The 25,071-nt window shown below is 41.8% G+C and overlaps 2 protein-coding genes across 7 annotated transcripts in view; one reads left to right on the top strand and one right to left on the bottom strand.

Annotated features, from left to right (window-relative positions):
* The window catches only part of IDUA (alpha-L-iduronidase), a 145,126-nt gene that overhangs the window by 65,232 nt on the left and 54,823 nt on the right, over positions 1–25,071 (top strand). The gene's annotated exons all lie outside the window — the stretch shown is intronic.
* The window catches only part of LOC130364965 (sulfate anion transporter 1-like), a 60,926-nt gene that overhangs the window by 18,437 nt on the left and 17,418 nt on the right, over positions 1–25,071 (bottom strand). For both annotated transcript variants that reach the window (XM_056568825.1, XM_056568826.1), the window contains one exon: positions 8,553–8,752. The gene's annotated coding sequence lies outside the window, so the exon portion shown is untranslated. The remainder of the gene's footprint in view (positions 1–8,552; positions 8,753–25,071) is intronic.

Raw genomic sequence — 25,071 nt, 5'->3', positions numbered from 1 at the left:
TACACAACTTGTAGATCGTTAAATATGGGACTATATTTGTAAATCTAACCTAATTAAACACACAAAAAAAGTGCAATAACCTGTCTCCTTCGTAGTATAATACATTATTCTAGAATTGGCAGGCCTCCATGTATTGATGTGTAAACAGAACATAGATTAAAGTTACAATGATGGTGTTTTGCCGGATTTTTTGTATGAAATATTAGGGGAAATTAAGTCATTATATATTTGTTTTTTTCCTTCCATGCTATGAATATGTTAATTTCAGAAAAATGTGTGTTTATGTAAAAAAGAACTATCCAAACAGTTGTTATTCTCTTAATTGCATTTGGCAGCAAGGGATCTATTGCCACACTGTATTAATAGGAGCGTAATAAAGATAATCTTACAGTAATATATAATTCTTATAGTGTAAGAATATCATGTGCTTGGGTGTTTGCTTGACTATTATTTAGACTATTATCTGGAGACCTGTAACAGAAGCCTGAGGAAGTGTGAAGCCACTTAAAATGACCATTCCCTTGTCTTTCTACTGTTACAGAGTTCTGTTTTTAGGTCTGCCTTTGCCAAATAAAGTGTCCTTAAAGGGGTACTTTGCCCCTAGACATCTTATCCCCTATGCAAAGGATAGGGGATAAGATGTCTGATTGCGGGGGTCCCGCTGCTGGGGACCCCCGCAATCTCTCTTGCTGCACCCCCGTCCCCAGCAGCAGGACCCCCGCGATCAGACATCTTATCCCCTATCCTTTTGGATAGGGGTTAAGATATCTTGGGGCGGAGAACCTCTTTAAAGTGTGCCATTTCATTTCTTCAGACTGCGTTTGAAGTTCTTTGAACTCCAACCAGTGTAGAGTTGACTTTTACAGATTATGTTAATGTTTAATGAATGTAAACCCGCCACATAGGGAGTTCATTTTTATAGAAACTATCAATGGTATCATGGGTGTTTCAAGCAGCAATTGATGCCAAAATAAATAAGACTGGTGGTCTGTGTTTGCAGCAATGTTGTAAAACATTCCTTTGGTTAGACTTTTTACTTCCTGGTTAAAACTCCTATTTGCCTGGTTTGGCTGGGAGTCCTAAACATGGTTCAAGGCTCTAAATGGTTCAGATATTGGCTTAAAGGGTAGCTACCTGTAGGTGACTTTAGGAAACCTATTTTTCTCAGGAGCATTCTCTGTAAGACTCTGTATGGCAGCTAGAACCAGTACCTTCCAAAAGTCTAATAGAATTTATATTCTTTTGTTATTTGTCTGAAAGAATAGGCAACCATTTGTGAGAGCGGTCAAGCAAGTGTGGTGGCCTTTTAGTTAACCCAACTAGCGTATAAGATAACCTTTATGTGCTGTTGGCAAGGAGTTCGATTGATGACATTGTTGCTGTGGAGATGATGCAGCAGACAAAGTAGGTTTACATTTCTTATTTTGATGACCATTTGATCAGTATCTTTAACCAAAACCAGGTGTGGGTCCAAAACACATAAAAAAGTAAAGTGCAAATAGTAGTATAGTAGTTCTACTCCTGATTTTGGATCAAAATAGTTGCCAAAACAATGACCAAATACTGACTAAAATACTTTCTGTGAGCCCAGCTACACAGTTCTCTTTTTTTCTAAACACTGGTATGTCGTGCTCACCAGGTCATAATTTTGATAATTTTTGATCATTTTCATAATTTTTCATAATTCATATTTTTATGACTGTATTTCACAATTGAGTTATGCCTTTAATATTACCACTACAAGTACCCTTAGGGCCTATGCGCTCTATGGAATATTCGCCCGGAGAGATTCTGGTGCAAAAGCCACCCATTGTCTTCATTGTGTTTCTCGTGTTTCTCCTGCTCTGTGCACACTGCAGAAATACCACTATGGAATCCACCCATTTTGTGCAAGCTTGGGAACTGGCACTTTGAACAATCACGTCTCATTCTCCCGATCCTAGCCCCTGCTACCTACCTAAACTACCTACCTAGACTTCATGGTGTTTAGGACAATCTCCCCCACCACCAAGTTGCCAAACCACAAATAAACAATAATAGATTTATATAGTACAAAAAATAGAATGCACAAGGTCCCAGGACTGTAACCTGTCCTGCAAATAACTGGATAAGTGGCCTGTACAAAAACAGCAAACCACAGTTAATGTTAGCTTTTTGTAAGGAGGGAACCTGACATTCCACAGGGGTTCTTGCATTAAAAAAATATAAAAAAATTCGAAGACAGGCCCTCCTCCACAATGTCACCCAGAGAGGACTTCCAATGCTGCTGTGATTATGAAGATGTTGCTTACACATAGTATGAGCTCCCATCCAGTTCCCCCGTCTCCGTATGCAGCTGGTTGGCTCATTGGCCATACATGACTGATAATACAAGAGCATGTGACGATACATGTCAATGGCCTCCTTTATAGCAGTACACTTAAGCAAGGAGCACAGACGCAGGGGAGGAGGTGCGGTGACGAGTTTTTGTCGTGCTCCTCCATAGGCAGCTATGTACAGACAATGGGTGAGATTTATCAAAACTTGTGGAGAGAAAAAGTTGACCAGTTGCTCATAGCAACCAATCAGATCACTTCTTTAATTTTTAACAAGGCCTCTGCAAAATAAAAGAAGCAATCTGATTGGTTGCTATGGGAAACTGGTCAACTGGTCAACTTTTTTCCTCCACATGTTTTGATGAATCTCCCCCAATGAGTTTTCCAGCTGTATACAGGGATGGGGTACAAAGAAGGTGCAGAGATGAGAGAACAGGGCTGCAGAGAATTGTATGTGTAAATCATTGTTCATAATCACAGCAGTGTTTTAATAAAAAAGCATGGTAAAGGTGGCCCAACCCATTTAAGTCAATTGTGGGTCAATGATGGCAGGGACCAGCATATGCCCTAGCTACCTGCACAGTAGTGGTTCTCTAACTACTCTTCTTTTCAGACTCTTTGGGACATATTAAGTGCCTAGGTTTTTCAATGCAGTTGTGAAGCCAAAACCACATGTGGATCATAACAAATTAGATAAAATAAAGAACATCTGCTCCTCTTTAGCTAATCTGTACTGTAGTATGATGCATGCACCTTATTACATTTGTCACCTCTGTGACTGTGTGCCACAGCCACAGAGGTTTCCCCTCTTTTTGGATATATATGAACAGTATGTATGCTTTAATGCTCTGGTTTTAGTTAAAAACTATACCACTGTTTACCACGAGTATCCTAGTGGATTGCTATTATGCTTTAATTACATACAGAGGGTGAAAAATATTGAACACATCACCATTTTTCTCAATAAATCCTGGTTGATGGCGGTAGATTTTTATCAAGAATATTTGGTAAATTTGCCCATTCGTCCTTCCTTAAGTTATGTGAAATTTGCCAGTACAATTTGTTGAAAAGCTGCCCAACACCATGATGTTCCCACTTCCAAACTTCACTCTTGGTAAGGTGTTTTTAGGGTGATGTGCAGTGCCATTTCTCCCCCAAACATGATGTATTATGGCATCCAAGCAGTTCCATTTGGCTCTCATCTGACCACACTATATTCTCCCAGTATTTCACTGGCTTTTCCAAATGTTGTACAGAAAACTCTAAATGAGCTTTAACATGCTTTATATTCGACAATGGAGTCTTGCTTGGTGAGCATTCATACAGGCCATGGTGGTGGAGTGCATTTCTTACTGTATTCTTTGAGACCACATTACCACTAACATTTAGAAGCTTAGAAATGTGCCTGTAACAAACGCCATCATTATGTTTTGCAACAATTAGGTTGAGAAGGTCTTGAGACAGCTCTTTGCTTTTACCCATCATGAAGAGCTGCCTTGGCAATGAGACCTTTTTGTAGGCCATCAGTTGGGACTGAACCATCTGATATTTGCACTGATAAATGGCTGGATTGCTTTTTAATTCCTAATAGATTTCAGCTGTTGTCTTGGCTTTCCATGCCTTTTTGAACCTTCCTTTCTTCGTGTTCCGTACTTTTTCCCTATGTCATTTCACATTATTGCACATAACTTAATTTCTGAGCTTATTTGATTGGGTTGTTACCAACATCTGGTGAAAATTTCATGTGTATAGTACCTTTGGAGATATATTTATTGAGAAAAATGGAGACATGTTCAATACTTATTTCATCGCTGTACCTGCAAGAACTTCGGTGACTGTGTACACTATAACCATTCTGGACAATATTGTGAAAAGACTGTTCACCCCTAAACAGTCACACTTTTTAAACGTAAAGTTCTTCTATTTTTAACACCAAAGCCTTGTTTTTTTGTGAACATTAGAACAATTCCAAAGTTTCTTAAACCTTACTTTACCTTACTTTAGGTGCTCTATTTTCTTATTAACCTACAATCACTGTCAGCTTCCACTATGATTTAGTAATGTGCTATAATCCTTTAAATCACTACTAGGGCATACGTTTTGGATTGGATTGCTTCCAAAAAGTTTTTTGGCAGAGTTTTATGTATTATCTATGTGTTTGTGTGGTTTTAATATTGGTGAAGTAGTTGAAGGGTTTGCCCCACTAAATATTAATTTAGACTGCTAGATCATCGAAAACATAACAATTTGTCATGTAGACTCATTTTTAAAAATGATCCTAGGTCTAGACATTGCCGTTATATACTTGTTATGATGACCTCTTATAATTGTGATTTCTTTTTTTAATCTTTTTTATTGTCCACCTCATTTCCACTGCACGAGTGATTACTTCTTACGTAAATGGAAATGGTACCGGCACCAGTAACCTGTTTGAATGTCTCCAACCAAGGTGTCTTCTTTATTCAGGTAAGATAAAACACGCCAGCAGGTGTAGCGGGAGAGCGGATTACACAGACAAGCGGTGGGAGTGGCGACGGACCGTTGCGTGCACACAGCACTTCCTCAGGCCTTCCTCCATGGCCTGAGGAAGTGCTGTGTGCACACAACGGTCTGTCGCCACTCCTCCCGCTTGTCTGTGTAATCCGCTCTCCCGCTGTACCTGCTGGCGTGTTTTATTTTTCCAGAATAAAGACACCTTGGTTGGAATCCTGGTGAGTGCAGCGTATCATTTCTTTTATATGTGGATGGTAGATTGATTCCTGCTATTGTCCAGGCCAGCCAATAAGGATTAGTGCCTCTAGCAAAGAAATATTTTTTTCTCAAGCATTTGGACTCATTAGGAGGACATTTCAGCCCATCTTACAGATCAGATTTAGGTTAGGTAAATTTGAACACCCTTTCTCATGTTTCCTCTATTCCTGAACAAGTTTCGAAGTGTCGCAGAGCACATTATCTTGCAGAAAACAAATTAACTGCCATTAGGAGCTATTGTTGCTTTGAAGGATTATGCATAATTTATTAAAGGGGTTATCCAGTGCCAGAATGTAAATTTCTTTTTATAATGAAGTTTTTCATACTTACTATACCCTGGGTGGCCTTCTTATCCGATCTGCTGCTAGCAAGGGTCCCTGGACATCCTTACTCTGTTTCCTCTTATTGTCCTGTCTCTCCGCTTTGTATTTTGACTGTAATCCCTGACATCCCCTGCAGCGATTCCCCTGCTCTGTGACCGGCCCATTCCAGTCAGTCCATGCTCCTATTATACACCCCTAAAACAACCTTTCCCCTAATCGTGGCAGAGCAGGCTCACATGACCAGAATGTGGATGTGGGTGGCAGGGATTTTGGGCACGGGCACAGTGTCCATAGAATATAGAATAGCTGAGCAGAGCGGAGTCCGAGCACGGTAGCCCCTTACCACTTCCCAAGTGTGACTTCTAGGGCTCAAAATTGCTGCCAAATCAGCAGAAGAGCGGGCCCAAGCGTCATCAATTCTAAGAACTATTCTACTTTCTGACAGCAGGATGGGCGTAGAAAACGCCCTGCAGTTTCTGGATAGGTAATAAGAGTATATTGCTTTGTGATATAACTTTTACTATGAGAGCTATTAGTTATTGATTTCTCTGTACTGGATAACCCCTTTAACTACTATAGATAGGTGGTACAAAGTAACATCGATTAGGCACACGTACACTTAGCGTGGTAAGCTAGTTTTAAAAATGTGTGTAGCTAAACACACAATGATAAATCTCCCCCCAATGTGATTCAATAAACCAAACCACCTCCTTCCATTGCTCCATGGTCCAATTCTGATGCTATTCTTTATTGTAGTGGTTTCAGTGGTAAACATGTGTAAGCATGGACACTGTGACTGGTCTTTCAATATACAGACTTATATGCTGCAAGCTGGGATGTTTTCTGGTACCTTTCTTTAATAGCCAAAATAAACATAACCAGCAACAATTTGTGGTGCAGTAGCTCTTCTGTGGCATTGGACCAGATGGGCCAGTGTTGCTTTTCGCCCACCTATGAGACTTGGGCACCCCTGCAGGCTCTTATGTCCTAGCGACATGGGAGTGAATGTTTTGCAAATTTATGACTGGGCCGGCCAGAGAGGGGGATATGGAGAGGGCAAGGGAAGCATGGCTCCCAGCCTCCATTGCACAGATGCAACTAGAAGATTAAAGACCTTTAATAATGGAAATACTTTATTAATACAAGTAAGTAACCTTGCATCTGAATGCTGTTCGTCCGCACTATAACCCAGTGTATTGAGTTTTTTACTGGTGAACAGTCTGTCGGTTTCCCTTTAATCACCGCACAATCGTGTGGCACATGTCCTTTAGGAGTTAAAGGGGTACTCCCGTGGAAAACTTTTTATTTTTATTTTTTTTTAAATCAACTGATGCCAGAAAGTTAAACAGATTTGTAAATCAATTCTATTAAAACATCTTAATCCTTCCAGTACTTTTTAGGGGCTGTATACTAAAGAGAAATCCCAAAAAGAAATGCATTTCCTCTGATATCATGACCACTGTGCTCTCTGTTGTCAATTTTAGGGACTGTCCAGAGCAGGAGGAAATCCCCATAGCAAACATATGCTGCTCTGGACAGTCCCTAAAATGGACAGCAGAGGTCAGCAGAGAGCACAGTGGTCATGACATCAGAGGAAATGCATTTCTTTTTTTTTATTTCTCTTTAGTATACAGCCCCTAAAAACTACTGGAAGGATTAAGATTTTTTTTAATAGAAGGGATTTACAAATCTGTTTAACTTTCTGGCACCAGTTGATAAAAAAAAAAAAAAAAAGTTTTCCACTGGAGTACCCCTTTAAAGGTATACTTATGCCTTGGACTTCATTCATATAGACACTTCACAAGTGTGGCCTGAACATGATCATGTCAATACATCATGCCCGTGAAGTAAGTAAGGAAATGTCTGTCATTAGTCAATACACTTCCATCTGCCTAACCTGAAGATGAGTTTCAGTTTGAGCTCTGTTTATTAAATATAAACCATATTTAATGTCATTTAACAAGTGAAATTCAAGTGCTATATAATCTAAAAGAAATTGTTTGCTACAGTAAGAAGGAACATGTATTGTGCATATTCAAAAAACATTCTGGTGACTATAGTATTGCCCATGTTTAAGTTTAATAAAATAAACATAGTAACCCATGTTTTTGTCTAGCTTGTACCTGTTTATTGCCCAGCCTGCTTCAACTCCCAACACTTGCTAAATTTGCCAACAATACAGTGATGCCTCAACATACAATAGATTCAACATACAATGTTTTTTTCTGGACCATTGTAAGTTGAAACCAGACTCAACGTACAATGATACAGACAGTCCAGATCTGTGAAACGTGTCAATGGCCGGAAGAAATGACCAATCAGAATGGGCATTCACTGGTAAAACCCCTGTATTACTGAAGTGTATGCACTGACTGGTGTCTGGTAGTGCCCCCTACAATACAGGAAAGTATTACATGTTCTGTACTACTCTTTACCTGTATTACTGAAGTGTATGCACTGACTGGTGTCTGGTAGCGCCCCCAACAGTACAGAGAGGTATTACATGTTCTGTACACTTTACCTGTACTAGGGTTACCTGCTCCTTTGGACACCAGGTGAGGGCGACTCCTTTTTACTTTTTTAGGACACTGTGTATACTGTACAGGACCCTGAAGAAGCTCTTGTCCTCTACATAGACCAGTGTTTCCCAAGCAGGGAGCCTCCAGCTGTTGCAAAACTACAACTTCCAGCATGCCCGAACAGCCTTTGGCTGTCCGGGCATGCTGGGAGTTGTAGTTTTGCAACAGCTGCTGTCCAGGCATGCTGGGAGTTGTAGTTTTGCAACAGCTGGAGGCTCCCTGCTTGGAAAAACACTGACATAGACAGTGATTTACAGCTCCTAGCAGCTCTTTTTTACTTTTATATGCAAGGATTTGCTTTATCTATATTAGTTATCTACTTATTTTTCTTTAATTCTCACTTTTTCCTATTTTTGGATGACATTTTGGTGCCTTTAGAACCAATTACCAGGTTTCCATAGAGTTATGGTCTCAACATACAATGGTTTCAACATACAATGGTCGTCCCGGAACCAATAAATATTGTAACTTGAGGGACCACTGTATATACAAATCTTCGAAAGTGAGAAAAAACACTCATGAATCAGAAAAACACACGACAAGTGTAAATTGTCACCACAACATGCTTGATAACATACACTTACCTTTAAATGAATGCATTAGATGGCATGCACATCCGCATTTCTGAGGGGTATGGCTGCTTGTAAGTTCAGAAGGACGCACTAAGAGTCTGTGCATTTGACATATATACTATACCATGAAGTTCAAAGTACACAGGTTCATTTACAGTAAGTTGTCCGTATTGCCGGAAGACGTGCAGAAGAATGTAAAGTGTCCAAAGGAGCTGCATTAAAATAGGACACAAGATTGTTTATTAACTGTTCACAGGATCAAAATTGTGCTGAGGCAAACTCATAACTTTGCTGAACTTTGTTCATTCCTTAGACACTGATTTCAGTTTTTTTTGGACGTCAGCCTGCTTGGAAATTAACCCTTTTATTCCACACTAAATAATAGAGACTTCAGAAACAATTTGCTAACTGAAGATAAATGTTGTGCAACAAACCATAACGCACCGTAAAACATTTGTGTAATTTTTATTCAAGCGTTACACCTAACATGTGTAGATGCAAATACACTACTGTCCCTGACATTGAGCTTGACATATTAAAGGGGTATTCCAAGTTTTTCTATTTTTTTATTTTATTTATCTAATGTGCTTAGCCTGCGGGGAAACATAAAAAAACACAAACTTACCTTCCCCTGAAGCCAGATTTATGGCACAGCTTGCTGTCTTTAAGGATCAGCAAATGCACTGCTAGCTCAGTCAGTCAGTGTCTGAGACAGGAGACTGTTGTGGCCGCTGATTTGGCTGAGCAGGCATTTTATTTATTTAAAATCCATTGGTGCCAGAAAGTTAAACAGATTTGTAAATTACTTCTATTAAAAAATCTTTACACTTCCTGCACCTTTTAGCAGCTGCATGCTACATAGGAAGTTCTTTTCTTTTTGAATTTCTTTTTTTGTCTTGTCCACAGTGCTTTCTGCTGACACCTCTGTCCGTGTCAGGAACTGTCCGGAGCAGGAGAAAATCTTCATAGCAAACCTATGCTGCTCTGGACAGTTCCTGACATGGACAGAGGTGTCAGCAGAGAGCACTGTGGACAAGACAAAAGAGAAATTCAAAAAGTAAAGAATTTCCTCTGTACCATACAACTGCTAATAAGTACTGGAAGGATAAAGATTTTTTTTATAGAAGTCATTTACAAATCTGTTTAACTTTCTGGCACCAGTTCATTTAAAAAAAATAAAATAAAAGGTTTTAACCGGAGTACCCCTTTAACCCCTTAAGGACCAGGCAATTTTACACCTTAGGACCAGAGCGTTTTTTGCACATCTGACCACTGTCACTTTAAACATTAATAACTCTGGGATGCTTTTAGTTATCATTCTGATTCCGAGATTGTTTTTTCGTTACATATTCTACTTTAACATAGTGGTAAAATTTTATGGTAACTTGCATCCTTTCTTGGTGAAAAATCCCAAAATTTGATGAAAATTTTGAAAATTTTGCATTTTTCTAACTTTGAAGCTTTCTGCTTGTAAGGAAAATGGGTATTCAAAATATTTTATTTTTATTCACATTTCCAATGTCTACTTTATGTTTGCATCATAAAATTGACGTGTTTTTACTTTTGGAAGACACCAGAGGGCTTCAAAGTTCAGCAGCAATTTTCCAATTTTTCACAAAATTATGAACCTCGCTTTTTTTCAGGGACCAGTTCAGGTTTGAAGTGGATTTGAAGGGTCTTCATATTAGAAATACCCCACAAATGACCCCATTATAAAAACTACACCCCCCAAAGTATTCAAAATGACAATCAGTAAGTGTTTTAACCCTTTAGGTGTTTCACAGGAATAGCAGCAAAGTGAAGGAGAAAATTCACAATCTTCATTTTTTACACTCGCATGTTCTTGTAAACCCAATTTTAGAATTTTTACAAGGGTTAAAAGGAGAAAATGTATACTTATATTTGTAGCCCAATTTCTCTCGAGTAAGGACATACCTCATATTTCTATGTAAATTGTTCGGCGGGCGCAGTAGAGGGCTCAGAAGCGAAGGAGCGACAAGGGGATTTTGGAGAGTACGTTTTTCAGAAATGGTTTTTGGGGGGCATGTTGCATTTAGGAAGCCCCTATGTTGCCAGAACAGCAAAAAAAAAAAAACACATGCCATACCATTTTGGAAACTAGACCCCTTGGGGAACGTAACAAGGAATAAAGTGAGCCTTAATACCCCACAGGTGTTTCACGACATTTGCATATGAATTTTTTTTTCCCCACTAAAATGTTTCCCCCCAAATTTCAAATTTTTGCAAGGGTTAATAGCAGAAATACCCCCCAAAATTTGTAACCCCATCTCTACTGAGTATGGAGGTACCCCATAAGTTGGCGTGAAGTGCACTACGGGCGAACTACAATGCTCAGAAGAGAAGGAGTGATATTTGGCTTTTTGAGAGCAAATTTTGCTCGGGGGCATGTCGCATTTAGGAAGCCCCTATGGTGCCAGAACAGCAAAAAAAAAAAAAACACATGGCATACCATTTTGGAAACTAGACCCCTTGAGGAACGTAACAAGGAATAAAGTGAGCCTTAATACCCCACAAGGGTTTCACGACTTTTGCATATGTAAAAAAAATAAAAATTTCACTAAAATGTGTTTCCCCCCAAATTTCACATTTTTGCAAGAGTTAATAGCAGAAAATACCCCCCCCCCCAAAAAAAATTTGTAACCCCATCTCTACTGAGTATGGAGGTACCCCATAAGTTGACCTGAAGTGCACTATGGGTGAACTACAATGCTCAGAAGAGGAGGAGCACCATTGAGCTTTTGGAAAGAGAATTCGTTTGGAATGGTAGTCAGGGGCCATGTGCATTTACAAAGCCCCCCGTGGTGCCAGAACAGTGGACCCCCCCACATGTGACCCTATTTTGGAAACTACACCCCTCACAGAATTTAATAAGTGGTGCAGTGAGCATTTACACCCCACTGGCGTTTGACAGATCTTTGGAACAGTGGGCTGTGGAAATGGAAAATTAAATTTTTCATTTTCACGGATCACTGTTCCAAAAATCTGTCAGACACCTGTGGGGCGTAAATGCTCACTGTACCCCTTATTACATTACATGAGGTGTGTAGTTTCCAAAATGGGGTCACATATGGGGGGGGGGTCCATTGTTCTGGTACCATGGGGGCTTTGTAAACACAAGTGGCCTTCAATTCCGGACAAATTTTCTCTTCAACATCACAATGGCGCTCCTTCTCTTCTGAGCATTGTAGTGCACCCATAGAGCACTTTACATCCACATATGGGGTATGTTCTTACTCAGAAGAAAGTGGGTTACAAATTTTGGGGGGGCTTTTTTGTTTATTTTCCCTTGTGAGAATGAAAAATTTTGGTTGACACCAGCATTTTAGTGAAAAAAATTTTTTGTTTCATTTTCCCATCCACCTTTTAATGAAACTTTGTCAAACACCTGTGGGGTGTTCAGGCTCACTATACCCCTTGTTACGTTCCATGAGGGGTGTCGTTTCCAAAATGGGGTCACATGTGGGTATTTATTTTTTTGGGTTTATGTCAGAACCGCTGTAAAATCAGCCACCCCTGTGCAAATCACCAATTTAGGCCTCAAATGTACATGGTGCGCTCTCACTCCTGAGCCTTGTTGTGCGTCCGCAGAGCATTTTACGTCCACATATGGGGTATTTCCGTACCCAGGAGAAATTGTGTTACAAATTTCGTGGGTCTTTTTTTCCTTTTACCTCCCGTGAAAATAAAAAGTAAATTTTTTTTTTTACACTAACAGGCTGGTGTAGACCCCAACTTTTCTTTTTCATAAGGGGTAAAAGGAAAAAAGCCCCCAAAATTAGTAGTGCAATTTCTCCCGAGTACGGAGATACCCCATATGTGGCACTAAACTGTTTCCTTGAAAAACGACAGGGCTCTGAAGTGAGAGAGCGCCATGCGCATTTGAGGACTTAATTAGGTATTGCACAGGGGTGGACATAGGGGTATTCTACGCCAGTGATTCCCAAACAGGGTGCCTCCAGCTGTTGCTAAACTCCCAGCATGCATGGACAGTCAGTGGCTGTCCGGAAATGCTGTGAGTTGTTGTTTTGCAACAGCTGGAGGCTCTGTTTTGGAAACACTGCCGTACAATACGTTTTTTATTTTTATTGGGGGGACAGTGTAAGGGGGTGTAAATGTAGTGTTTTACCCTTTATTATGTGTAAGTGTAGTGTAGTGTTTTTAGGGTTCATTCACACTGGCGGAGGTTTACAGTGAATTTACTAGGAGTTTGCGCTGCAGCGAAAAATTTGCCACAGCTCATACTTGAAGTAGTAAACTTACTGTAAACCCGCCAGTGTGAATGTACCCTGTACGTTCACATGGGGGGGCAAACCTCCAACTGTTTCAAAACTACAACTCCCAGCATGTACTGACAGACCGTGCATGCTGGGAGTTGTACTTTTGCAACAGCTGGAGGCACACTGGTTGGAAAACCTTCAGTTAGGTTCTGTTACCTAACTCAGTATTTTCCAACCAGTGTGCCTCCAGCTGTTGCAAAACTTCAACTCCCAGCATGTACTGATCGCCGAAAGGCATGCTGGGAGATGTAGTTATGCAACAGCTGGAGGGATCGCAACTACAACTCCCAGCATGCAGAGACAGCTGTTTGCTGTTTAGGCATGCTGGGAGTTGCAGTTTTGCAACATCTGGAGAGCTATAGTTTAGAGACCACTGTATAGTGGTCTCATAACGGTGGACCTCCAGATGTTGCAAAACTACAACTCCCAGCATGCCCAGACAGCAAACTGCTGTCTGGGCATGCTGGGAGTTGTAGTTTTGCAAGATCTGGAGGTGCACAGTATAGAGATCACTTTGCAGTGGTCTCAAACTGTAGACCTCCAGCTGTTGCAAAACTGCAACTCCCAGCAAGCCTAAACAGCTCTCTGGGCATGCTGGGAGTTGTAGTTTTGCAACATCTGGAGGGTTACAGTTTAGAGACCACTATAGTGGTCTCAGACTGTAGCCCTCCAGATGTTGCTAAGTAACTCACCGGCTTCCGTCGGATCCAGGGAGCTGCGTCGCGGTCCTCTTCTTCCGCCGATCGTCGCCCGCTGCCGCCGCTGATCGTCACCCACTGCCATCGCCGATGGGTAAGTGGATCTTCGGCGCCGGTCCCTGTCGGTTTCCCCGTCCTGCCCCGCCTATTGTGGGTGGGCAGGACGGGGAAACCGAAAGTAAACCCCTCCGCCCCCGATCTGCTATTGGTGGTCGCGTCTAGACCACCAATAGCAGAGATAGAAGGAGTGGCACCTCTGCCACTTCACTCCTATCGCTACAGGGGGATCGTCGGTGTCTAAGACATCCGCGATCCCCCTTCTATACCGGGTCACCATAGACCCGTAATGACCCGGAATCGGCGCAAATCGCAAGTGTGAATTCACTTGCGATTTGCGCTGATCGCCGACATGGGGGGGTGATGACCCCCCTGGGCATAGATATCAGCAGTCACCCCGGCCCGGTCCCCGCCCGGTGCGCGGCGGGGACTGAAATTCCCACGGGCGTACAGGTACGCCCTTGGTCCTTAACCTCTTTAGGACGCAGGGCGTATGGATATGCCCTGCATTCCGAGTCCTTAAGGACGCAGGGCGTATCCATACGCCCGTGGGAATTCCGGTCCCCACCGCTAGCCGGACCGGATTACCGGCCGACCATCAGGGCGCCTGCTGCGGGTGTCACTCCCGCACCCGCTCCGCCCCTCTTCCGGAGGGCGGGTGCGGGAAGACGACCCCGGGTGCTGGGGACCCCGATCCCCGGCATCCATGTTGGGATCGGGGCCCCAGGAGCGACGGCTGCGGCGAGGGACTTTCCTGCGATGAAGCAGCAGCAGGAGGTGAGTTACAGCCTTCTGCTGTTGCTTAGCAACAGCTCCCAGCATGCAAAAAGGGCATGCTGGGAGCTGTAGTTATGCAACAGCAGGAGGCAGACCACCACAACTCCCAGCATTCCCTTATGGGCATGCTGGGACTTATGGTTTTGCAACAGCTGGATGCACATTTTTTCTATGGAAAAGTGTACCTTCAGCTGTTGTATAACTACAACTCCCAGCTTGCACAAACAGCTAAAGTGCATGCTGGGAGTTGTAGTGGTGCATCTGCTGGTTGCATAACTACAACTCCCAGCATGCCCGTTGGCTGAGAGTTGTAGTTTTGCAACAGCTGAAGGCACACTGGTTGTGAAACCCAATTTTTTTTTTTTTACCTAACTCAGTGTTTCACGACCGGTGTGCCTCCAGCTGTTGCAAACTACAACTCCCAGCAGTCACCTTACACCATGCACCGTACATGCTGGGAGTTGTAGTTTTGCAACAGCTGGAGGCACACTGGTTTTGAAACACTGGTTATGTATCACGGAGTTTGTGACCTTACTCAGTGTGCCTACAGCTGTTGCAAAACTAAAACCCTCAGCATGTACAGTCTGTCAGTGCATGCTGGGAGTTGTAGTTTTGCAACAGCTGGATGTCCCGCCCAATGTGAATGTACAGGGTACACTCACATGGGCGGAGGCTTACAGTAAGTATCGGGCTGCAAGTTTGAGCTGCAGCTAATTTTCTCCAACAGCTCAAACTGCCAGTGAGAAACTACTGTGAACCCCCGCCCGTGCGACTGTACCCTAAAAACACTACACTAACACAAAAAATAAAAAGTAAAAAACACTACATATACACATACCCCTACACAGCCCCCCTCCCCTCCCCAATAAAAATGAAAAACGTCTGGTACGCCACGGTTTCCAAAACAGAGCCTCCAGCTGTTGCAAAACAACAACTCCCAGTATTGTCGGACAGCCGTTGACTGTCCAGGCATGCTGGAAGTTTTGCAACAGCTGGAGGCACCCTGTTTGGGAATCACTGGCGTAGAATACCCCTATGTCCACCCCTATGCAATCCCTAATTTAGGCCTCAAATGCGCATGGCGCTCTCACTTTGGAGCCCTGTCGTATTTCAAGGCAACAGTTAAGGGTCACATATGGGGTATCGCCGTACTCGTGAGAAATTGGGCTTCAAATTTTGGGGGGTATTTTCTGCTTTTACCCTTTTTAAAAATGTAAAGTTTTTGGGAAAAGATTTTTTTTTTGGGGGGAAAAGTTTTTTTTTTTTACATATGCAATAGTCGTGAAACGCCTGTGGGGTATTAAGGTTCACTTAACCCCTTGTTACATTCCTCGAGGGCTCTAGTTTCCAAAATGGTATGCCATGTGGTTTTTTTTTGCGGTCCTGGCACCATAGGGGCTTCCTAAATGCGGCATGCCCCCAGAGCAAAATTTGCTTTCAAAAAGCCAAATGTGACTCCTTCTCTTCTGAGACCTGTAGTGCGCCAACAGAGCACTTTTCACCCCCATATGGGGTGTTTTCTGAATCGGGAGAAATTGGGCTTCAAATTTTGGGGGGTATTTTCTGCTTTAACCCTTTGTATAAATGTAAATTTTTTGGGAAAACAAGCATTTTAGGTAAATTTTTTTTTTTTTTTTTACATATGCAAAAGTCGTGAAATACCTGTAGGGTATTAAGGTTTACTTTATCCCTTGTTACGTTCCGCGAGGGGTCTAGTTTCCAAAATGGTATGCCATGTGTTTTTTTTTTTTGCTGTCCTGGCACCATAGGGGCTTCCTAAATGCGGCATGCTCCCAGAGCAAAATTTCCTTCTAAAAAGCCAAATGTGACTCCTTCTCTTCTGAGACCTGTAGTGCGCCAACAGAGCACTTTACACCCCCATATGGGGTGTTTTCTGAATCGGGAGAAATTGGGCTTCAAATTTTGGGGGGTATTTTCTGCTATTACCCTTTTTAAAAATGTAAAACTTTAGGGAAACCAAGCATTTTAGGTAAAAAATTTTTTTTTTTTACATATGCAAAAGTCGTGAATCACCTGTGGGGTATTAAGGTTCACATTACCCCTTGTTACGTTCCCCGAGGGGTCTAGTTTCCAAAATGGTATGCCATGTGTTTTTTTTTTCTGTTCTGGCACCATAGGGGCTTCCTAAAGGTGACATGCCCCCCAAAAACCATTTGACGCTCCTTCCCTTCTGAGCCCTCTACTGCGCCCGCCGAACACTTTACATAGACAGATGAGGTATGTGCTTACTCGAGAGAAATTGGGTTTCAAATACAAGTAAAACATTTCTCCTTTTTACCCCTTGCAAAAATTCAAAAATTGGGTCTACAAGAACATGTGAGTGTAAAAAATGAAGATTGTGAATTTTCTCCTTCACTTTGCTGCTATTCCTGTGAAACCCCTAAAGGGTTAAAACGCTTACTGAATGTCATTTTGAATACTTTCGGGTGTGCAGTTTTTATAATGGGGTCATTTGTGGGGTATTTTTAATATGAAGACCCTTCAAATCCACTTCAAACCTGAACTGGTCCCTGAAAAAAAGCGAGTTTCAAAATTTTGTGAAAAATTGAAACATTTTTCATCAAATTTTGGGATTTTTCACCAAGAAAGGATGCAAGTTACCAAAAATTTTTACCACTAAGTTAAAGTAGAATATGTCACGAAAAAACAATCTCTGAATCAGAATGATAACTAAAAGCATTCCAGAGTTATTAATGTTTAAAGTGACAGTGGTCAGATTTGCAAAAAATGGCCGAGTCCTTAAGGTGAAAAAGGGCTCAGTCCTTAAGGGGTTAAGTACCAGGGAGCAAAGGCGTACCTGTACGCCCTTGGTCCTTAAGGGGTTAAAAATATGTCTGTTTTTCATTAAATCCTGCCTTTTTCTGCTATTTGGTCTTTTTACAAGCTGTTTACATTTTTTGCTTATGGCAAATGCAGTGGGCAAACCAGTCATTGTGGGGATAAAAACTGACCCACAATATTAGAAAACATTTTCCTAAACACAGATGTTTTGCGAATCGGAAACAGCTGAAAAAAGGACTTTTTACTTAATTTAAAAAAAGGAAAATTTTCTGTCCATTTTTGATCTGTAAAGTGTTTATTTTTTTTAAATAACAATGAAGCGAAGCCATCACATAGTCAGATACACTAAACATTTGCTGCAGCAGCTTTGCATGTAGGAAATCCACAGTGTATTAGCACACTTGATTTGTGCTAATTTGTGTAGCATCCAGCGTCAATCATTTCTGAACACCGGGCCGGAGAATGCAGCAAGATGCGTTCCCCTGTCTAGTGCTGGTCTGGTGATTCCAATCATTCGACGTCCAAACTGAGACACAGGATGATTATAAATTGTTCCATTCGAATTAATAGGATCAGTTCTAACATCAGTTTCCCTCTGGCAAAATTTTTACAGTGCCAGTGGGAAAAGATACCTGACACCGGACATATGTAATTCTAGCCTAAATAGTAGCCATACAAAATAACACTACTATAGTAGAAAGAACCAATAGTACCCATATACAAGGGACAAAGCATACCACCCCACCTTGACCACAAATCATTTGGTATTGCTGTAATCAGATAAACCTAAAGTGGCAAAATACCATGTTAGCTTGACCACAAGGTAAATGGTGTAAAAAAAAAGAAAAACACCATATTTGCAAAATTATATTTTTTTTATTTCAATTTCACTTCACCCAAAAAAAAATTTCCCCCGGAGCTTATGTTATGGAAAAGTAAAAGGTGTCATTACAAAGCACTATCAGTCCCGCAAAAAACAAGCCCTCATATGGGTCTGTAGATGGAAAAATTATTGGGTGAAGAGGAAAAAACGAGACAAGTGGATTGTGCTCCCGTTTTAGTCCCTTGGGCAAGTAGTGTATTTTTTATTTTTTTAAATAATTCTTTGGAATATTAAGGCTAGGTTCAGAATGAGAATCTCCAGCCAGGTCAGTCAGCGCTAGGACTGAATGGACATTGCCATCCCCATAGGCAACAATGTATTCTGTGCTGGTTCTGCCGAAAAAATAACTGAGATTTTCGGCTGTGAAATTTCCGTGTCGGAATTCCACCACTGAAATTCCATAGTGTGAACTGTGCAGCTAAATCCCATTGATAGTATGAACCCAACCTAAGTATTCCAAATCATTATACAGGTGATCCATGGATTGCTGCTTCAAGTACCCTAGTAGGATAACAAGTTATGTTAAAAAAAAAGGTTTCTTTAAAGAAATGAATAAGGAAACCTTTTTACATAAACTTTTTTTGTATTTCAAAGTCGTGTTTCTTCAGTTAAGAGTATGAAAGAAGCAAATAGTACTGTCAGTATTGTGATATATGCATGACAGTGTGGCATGAATGGATACACATCCGGGGTAGGAATCAGGTCAGACCTGAATCTCGGCCCAACCACTGTCCCTGCACACTAGGATATGGTCCGTACACTGGATGGTATTGGCAATTACCTTGCCCAAATGGGGGCGCTTTAAATCAATGAACTGCAGTGGCTTTTGCGGGGCCAGAGACCGCTGCCGCCACCCGCTTCTCTCCCCCTGCCTGTCCTTAGTCCAACGACTGCCGCTGCCCGATTGCCTCCCCTCTGGCCAGAGACCACCACCGCTGCCCCACTGCCTCCCCCATCCCCGGTTTTATAATCACCTGTACCCGGGGTCCGCGCTACTTCTGGCTCCGGCGGCATCCTGAACTGTCACTGTGCGCTGTGCCACTGACGGTGAGGTCGCGTTGAGGACGTCACTCGTCATTGCGCAGCGCACAGCAACAGCGCAGAACGCCGCAGGAGCCAGAAGTAGTGCAGACCCCGGGAACAGGCAATTATATAATTATATCCTCAGGCCGTTGAGTCTGTTCATGGTGAAGGCCAGGCTGGTGACCGAGGACAGCACTCCTCCAGTGTCCGGGTACAGCATGCTCTGGCCGCAGGGCAGCAGAGTGCAGGGCTGCGGAGGGGCGGCTGGGGCTGAACTCACTCAGCAGCTTCTCCATCTCCATTGTGCAAAGTGGCGGGGTGGGACTCAGGACAGCGGCGGTGGTGGTTGGACACAACGCTAATTTGTGTAAAAAAGGATATGTGAGGAAAACAATATATGTGCTGCCACAAACTTAGTGACCATTTATACCCCATGGTTCAGTGTAGAAAAAAAAAAACCTCCCGGTGATAGCCACCTAGGGTACCGTTGAAGGGTGCATGTTTAACCCTGTAAGGATGCAGGTATTTTTCTTTATTGCACTTTTGTTTTTTCCTCCTTGCCTTCTAATAGCCATAGCGCTTAAAATTTTTCACTTACAGACCTATACAATGGCTGTTTTTTTTTGCACCATCGAGTGTTTTTTGTTAATGACATCACTCATTTTACCACCAAATCTACAGTGAAACAAAAACATTACTTGTGAGGCAAAATTTAAAAAAAATGCTATTTTCTATCTTTTGGGGACCTTAGCTTTTTTTTCATGTTTTGCGGCTGAAATTTGGTGAAAGTCATGTGCAACATATTCTATGACTAAATAACCCTATAAACCAGACCATCAATCTATCCGCCCCCCAAAAAATCTGAAAAATAGGCGTGGTCCCTGTAAAAGGGGATGTGGCCACTGAAAAGGGGCGTGCCACTGACAGTTTTGAAAGATCCCAACATATTACTAATGTTCCCACGTAAAATGTGGTGGATTTCAACTCTAGAAAACCCAACAGTTCAGAGCAGTTGTAAATAAGCTAAAAAAGACCATACACTAACCTTGGAATCTGCACTCCCCGATATCTATACCTTCCTTATCACCCATCCCACATTATGCACCTTTACCCCGCATTATGCACTTCTATCAACATGCCCAACTTCTCTTCTGGATCGTGCATTATGCGCTACGTATAATAACTATGCGCTATTTATAGCAAATATCTTGAAAAAGACTGTAGACCTCATCATGGGTCTCCCATACGAACCTGTACCTGAGCGGCATCCTGACAGCTTGCCCCACATGTCAGCACTGCGAGGCTGTGTTGCACACTCACTGACATGCGACTGGGAGAATATCACAACTCCGGGGTGATGTGAGTAACATTTTTTCATTAGGCCAGCCCAAGCCCATATACAACAATTTTTGTGTTGCTGGACAGTAGAGGCTAAATAGAGGCCACATTTTGATATGCCAGTGAGTTTCAGCTGTATAACACAACCAGTACCCATTGTGTAGAGACAGGCCCAGCTCTGAGCTTGCACCATACTTGCTTCCTTTCCTACATTATGATGTATATGTAACTCCAACTTTTCACTGTATGCTCTGTATTGTGCAATAACTTCATTCATTCTGCAATTTTGTGTTGAATGCATTACCTTACAACTTTACATTGCCTGTTTTTTCTTTTAAATGTTTTTATCTTAAAACTTTATTAAACATTACTCTTAAAAAATGAGAAGTTTTTAATAGGTCCTTGTCTTTTTGTTACAAAACATATGGGTATTTGACCAACAAGTCCTGAGTCTTCGCTCTCCGAAGGCCTTATAACAATCAGCCTGTCTTCTTCTATGGTATGTCTTGTGTATAGTCATACCATTTTTAATAGTCAACTATAACTGATATGTGGATATTTTCATTAGCCCTACACATTATGATGTTCATGTATACATATATAAATAACAATGTATAAAGAATTGCAAATACAACGTACTCTTTTTATTTATTTTATTGCTCTGTAGTTTGCCTAAGCAACTATGCTCTCTTCTGTATTTTCCTGGAAATTGTCTTTACGGAACATTTACAGGAATTTCCCAATATACCCCAAATTTTCTTACAGCCAGTAGCAATTTAGGTACTATACAGTCTCTTCATCTTCTTTGTTTTACCATTCTTCTTCTGATAACCTTTTCTTTGTTCTCTGTTATGTACTATCTTTCTCTTGAGATACTATCTTCCTGCCCCCCACCCCCCAAACCTCTTTCCTGTTTCCATGCATTTTGCCACAATCACCTTTCTACCCATTGCTTGTTAAACTTTATGGATTTCCCTGTCTACTAGTAACAGATTCCTGTAAGTTATTAATTGAACAGTGCGTTCACCAGACTGGATGAATGTATGGATCTTCAAATAACTGTACTGTTTGACTAAATATTCAAAAAAATCATTTATAGTACAAATGGTCATTGCGGTACATATCTAAAGGGTACCCCATATAACATATATATAGTATATCAAAGTTAAAACTGTCTCTTCATCTACACTTAACCAGTTAAGAACCACGGACATACGCGTACGTCCTAGCTCACTGGTACTTAAGGACCAAGGACGTACGCGTAGACAGCTGTTTGGGCATGCTAGGATTTGTAGTTTTGCTACAGCTGGAGGGTCACAGTTTGGAGATCACTGCACAATGATCTCTAAACTGTGGCCCTCTAGATCTTGGAAAAACTACAACTCCTAGCATGCCCACACAGCAGTTTGCTGTCTGGGCATGCTGGTATTTGTAGTTTTGCAACATCTGGAGGGCCACAGTTTGGAGATCACTGTGCAGTGGTCTCTAAACTATGGCCCTTCAGATGTTGCAAAACTGCAAATCCCAGCATGCCCAGACAGCTAACAGCTGTCTCGGCATGCTGGGAGTTGTAGTTGCGTAATTCCAACTGTTGCATAGCTACATCTCCCAGCATGCCCTTTGGCGATCCGTACATGCTGGGAGTTGTAGTTTTGCAACAGCTGGAGGCACACTGGTTGGAAAATACTGAGTTAGGTAATAGAACCTATCTGAAGGTTTTCCAACTAGTGTGCCTCCAGCTGTTGCAAAAGTACGACTCCCAGCATGCACAGTCTGTCAGTACATGCTGGCAGTTGTAATTTTGAAACAGCTGGAGGTTTACACCCCCATGTGAATGTACGGGGTAAATTCACATGGGCGGGTTTACAGTGGGTTTCCTGATTCAAGTTTGAGCTGCGGCAAATGTTTCGCCGCAGCGCAAAGTCCTAGCGGGAAACTTGCTGTAAACGCCCACCAGTGTGAATGTACCCTAAAAACACTACACTAACACAAAATAAAGGGTAAATCACTACATATACTCCCCCTTACACTGCCCCTCCCCCACAAAAAAAAAAGAAAAATGTATTGTACAGCACTGTTTCCAAAACAGAGCCTCCAGCCTTTGCAAAACAACTCCCAGCATTTCCGCATAGCCACTGACTGTCCAGACATGCTGGGAGTTTAGCAACAGCTGGAGGCACCCTGTTTGGGAATCACTGGCGTAGAATACCCCTATATCCACCCCTATGCAATCCCTAATTTAGTCCTCAAATGCGCATGGCGCTCTCTCACTTTGAAGCCCTGTCGTATTTCAAGGAAACAGTTTAGGGCCACATATGAGATATTTCAGTACTCGGGAAAAATTGCACTACAAATTTTGGGGGGCTTTTTCTCCTTTTACCCCTTATGAAAAGGAAAAGTTGGGGGCTACACCAGCCTATTAGTGTAAAAAAAAAATTTACACTAACATGCTGGTGTTGCCCCATACTTTTTGTTTTCACAGGCGGTAAAAAGAAAAAAAGACCCCCAAAACGCAATTTCTCCTGATTACGGAAATACCCCGTATGTGTAAAATGCTCTGCGGACGTACAACAAGCCTAAGGAGTGAGAGCGTACCATGTACATTTGAGGCCTAAATTGGTGATTTGCACAGGGGTGGCTGATTTTACAGCGGTTCTGACATAAACGCAAAAAAATAAATATCCACATGTGACCCCATTTTGGAAACTACACCCCTCAAGGAACGTGACAAGGGGTAGTGAGCATTTACGCCTCACAGGTGTCTGACAGATTTTTGGAACAGTGGTCCGTGAAAATGAAAAATTAAATTTTTAATTTGCACAGCCAACTGTTACAAAGATCTGTCAAACGCCAGTGGGATGTAAATGCTCACTGCACCCCTTATTAAATTCTGTGAGGGGTGTAGTTCCCGTGACTTCCATTCCAAACAAATTCTCTTTCCAAAAGCTCAATGGCGCTCCTCCTCTTCTGAGCATTGTAGTGCGTCAGCAGAGCCCTATACATCCACATATGGGTTATTTCCATACTCAGAAGAAATGGGGTAACACATTTTGGGGGTCATTTTCTCCTATTACACCTTGTAAAAATGTAAAATTTTGGGGGAAAAACTGCAATTTAGTGAAAAAAACGTTTTTTTTCATTTACACATCCAACTTTAACAAAAAGTCTTCAAACACCTGTGAGGTGTTGAGGCTTACTGTACCCCTTGTTGCGTTCCTTGAGGGGTGTAGTTTCCTAAATAGCATGCCATGTGGGTTTTATTTCTGTCCTGGAACCATAGGGGCTTGCTAAATGGGACATCCCCCCCAAAAGCCATTTCAGCAAAATTTGCTTTCCAAAAGCCAAATGGGACTCCTTCTTTTCTGAGCATTGTAGTGCGCCCCCAGTGCACTTGACGTCCACACATGGCGTATTTCCATACTCAGAAGAGATGGGGTTACAAATTTTGGGGGGCATTTTCTCCTATTACCCCTTGTAAAAATGTAAAATTTGGGGTAAAACCAGCATTTTTGTGAAAATTTTATTTTTTATTTACACATCCAACTTTAACGAAAAGTCGCCAAACACCGGTGGGGTGTTAAGGCTCTCTGTACTCCTTGTTACGTTCCTTGAGGGGTATAGTTTCCAAAATAGTATGCTGTTTTTTTGCTTTTCTGGCACCATAGTGGCTTCCTAAATGTGACATGCCCCCAAAAACCATTTCAGAGAAACTCACTCTCTAAAATCCCATTGTCGCTCCTACCCTTCTGAGCCCTCAACTGTGCCTGCCGAATACATTACATACAAATATGAGGTATTTCCTTACTCGAAAGAAATTGGGTTACAAATTTTAGGAAGATTTCTCTCCTTTTACCCCTTGTAAAAATTCCAAAACTGGGTCTACAAGAACATGCGAGTGTAAAAAATGAAGATTTTGTATTTTCTCCTTCACTTTGCTGCTATTGCTGGGAAACATCTAAAGGGTTAACACACTTACTGAATGTCATTTTGAATACTTTGAGGGTGCAGTTTTCATAATGGGGTAATTTGTGAGGTATTTCTAATATGAAGGCCTTTCAAATCCACTTCAAAACTGAACTGGTCCCTGAAAAATCCAAATTTTGAAAATTTTATGAAAAATTGGACAATTGCTGCTGAACTTTGAAGCCCTCTGATGTCTTCCAAAAGTAAAAACATGTTAACTTTATGATGCAAACATAAAGTAGACATGTTGTATGTGTGAATCAATATATAATTTATTTGAAATGTCCATTTTCCTTATAAGCAGAGAGCTTTAAAGTTAAAAGTAATGCAAAATTTTCAATTTGTTCACCAATAAATGATGCAAGTATCGATGACATTTTCTACATAAACGTAGAAAATGTCAAAAAAAAAAATCTCGGAATCAGAATGAAAGGTAAAAGCATCCCAGAGTTATTAATGCTTAACCCCTTAACTACCTCGGACGTAAATGTACTTCCTGGTTTTGCGGGACTTCCCGCACCAGGACGTACATTTACGTCCTGTGTATGACCACGAGCATCGGAAGGGTGCTCGCGTCATAGATGTCCGCCATTAACCCCTCCGATCCCGTGATCAATACAGATCACGGCATTGAGGCACTTTGTTTGGATGATGGGATCGCCCGCAGCGCTGCCGCGGGGATACGATCATCC

Source organism: Hyla sarda, chromosome 1, assembly GCF_029499605.1.
Source record: "Hyla sarda isolate aHylSar1 chromosome 1, aHylSar1.hap1, whole genome shotgun sequence".
Classification (NCBI taxonomy): domain Eukaryota; kingdom Metazoa; phylum Chordata; class Amphibia; order Anura; family Hylidae; genus Hyla; species Hyla sarda.
Note: the sequence above shows the minus strand (reverse complement) of the source record. Positions and strands in the feature narration are given on the sequence as shown.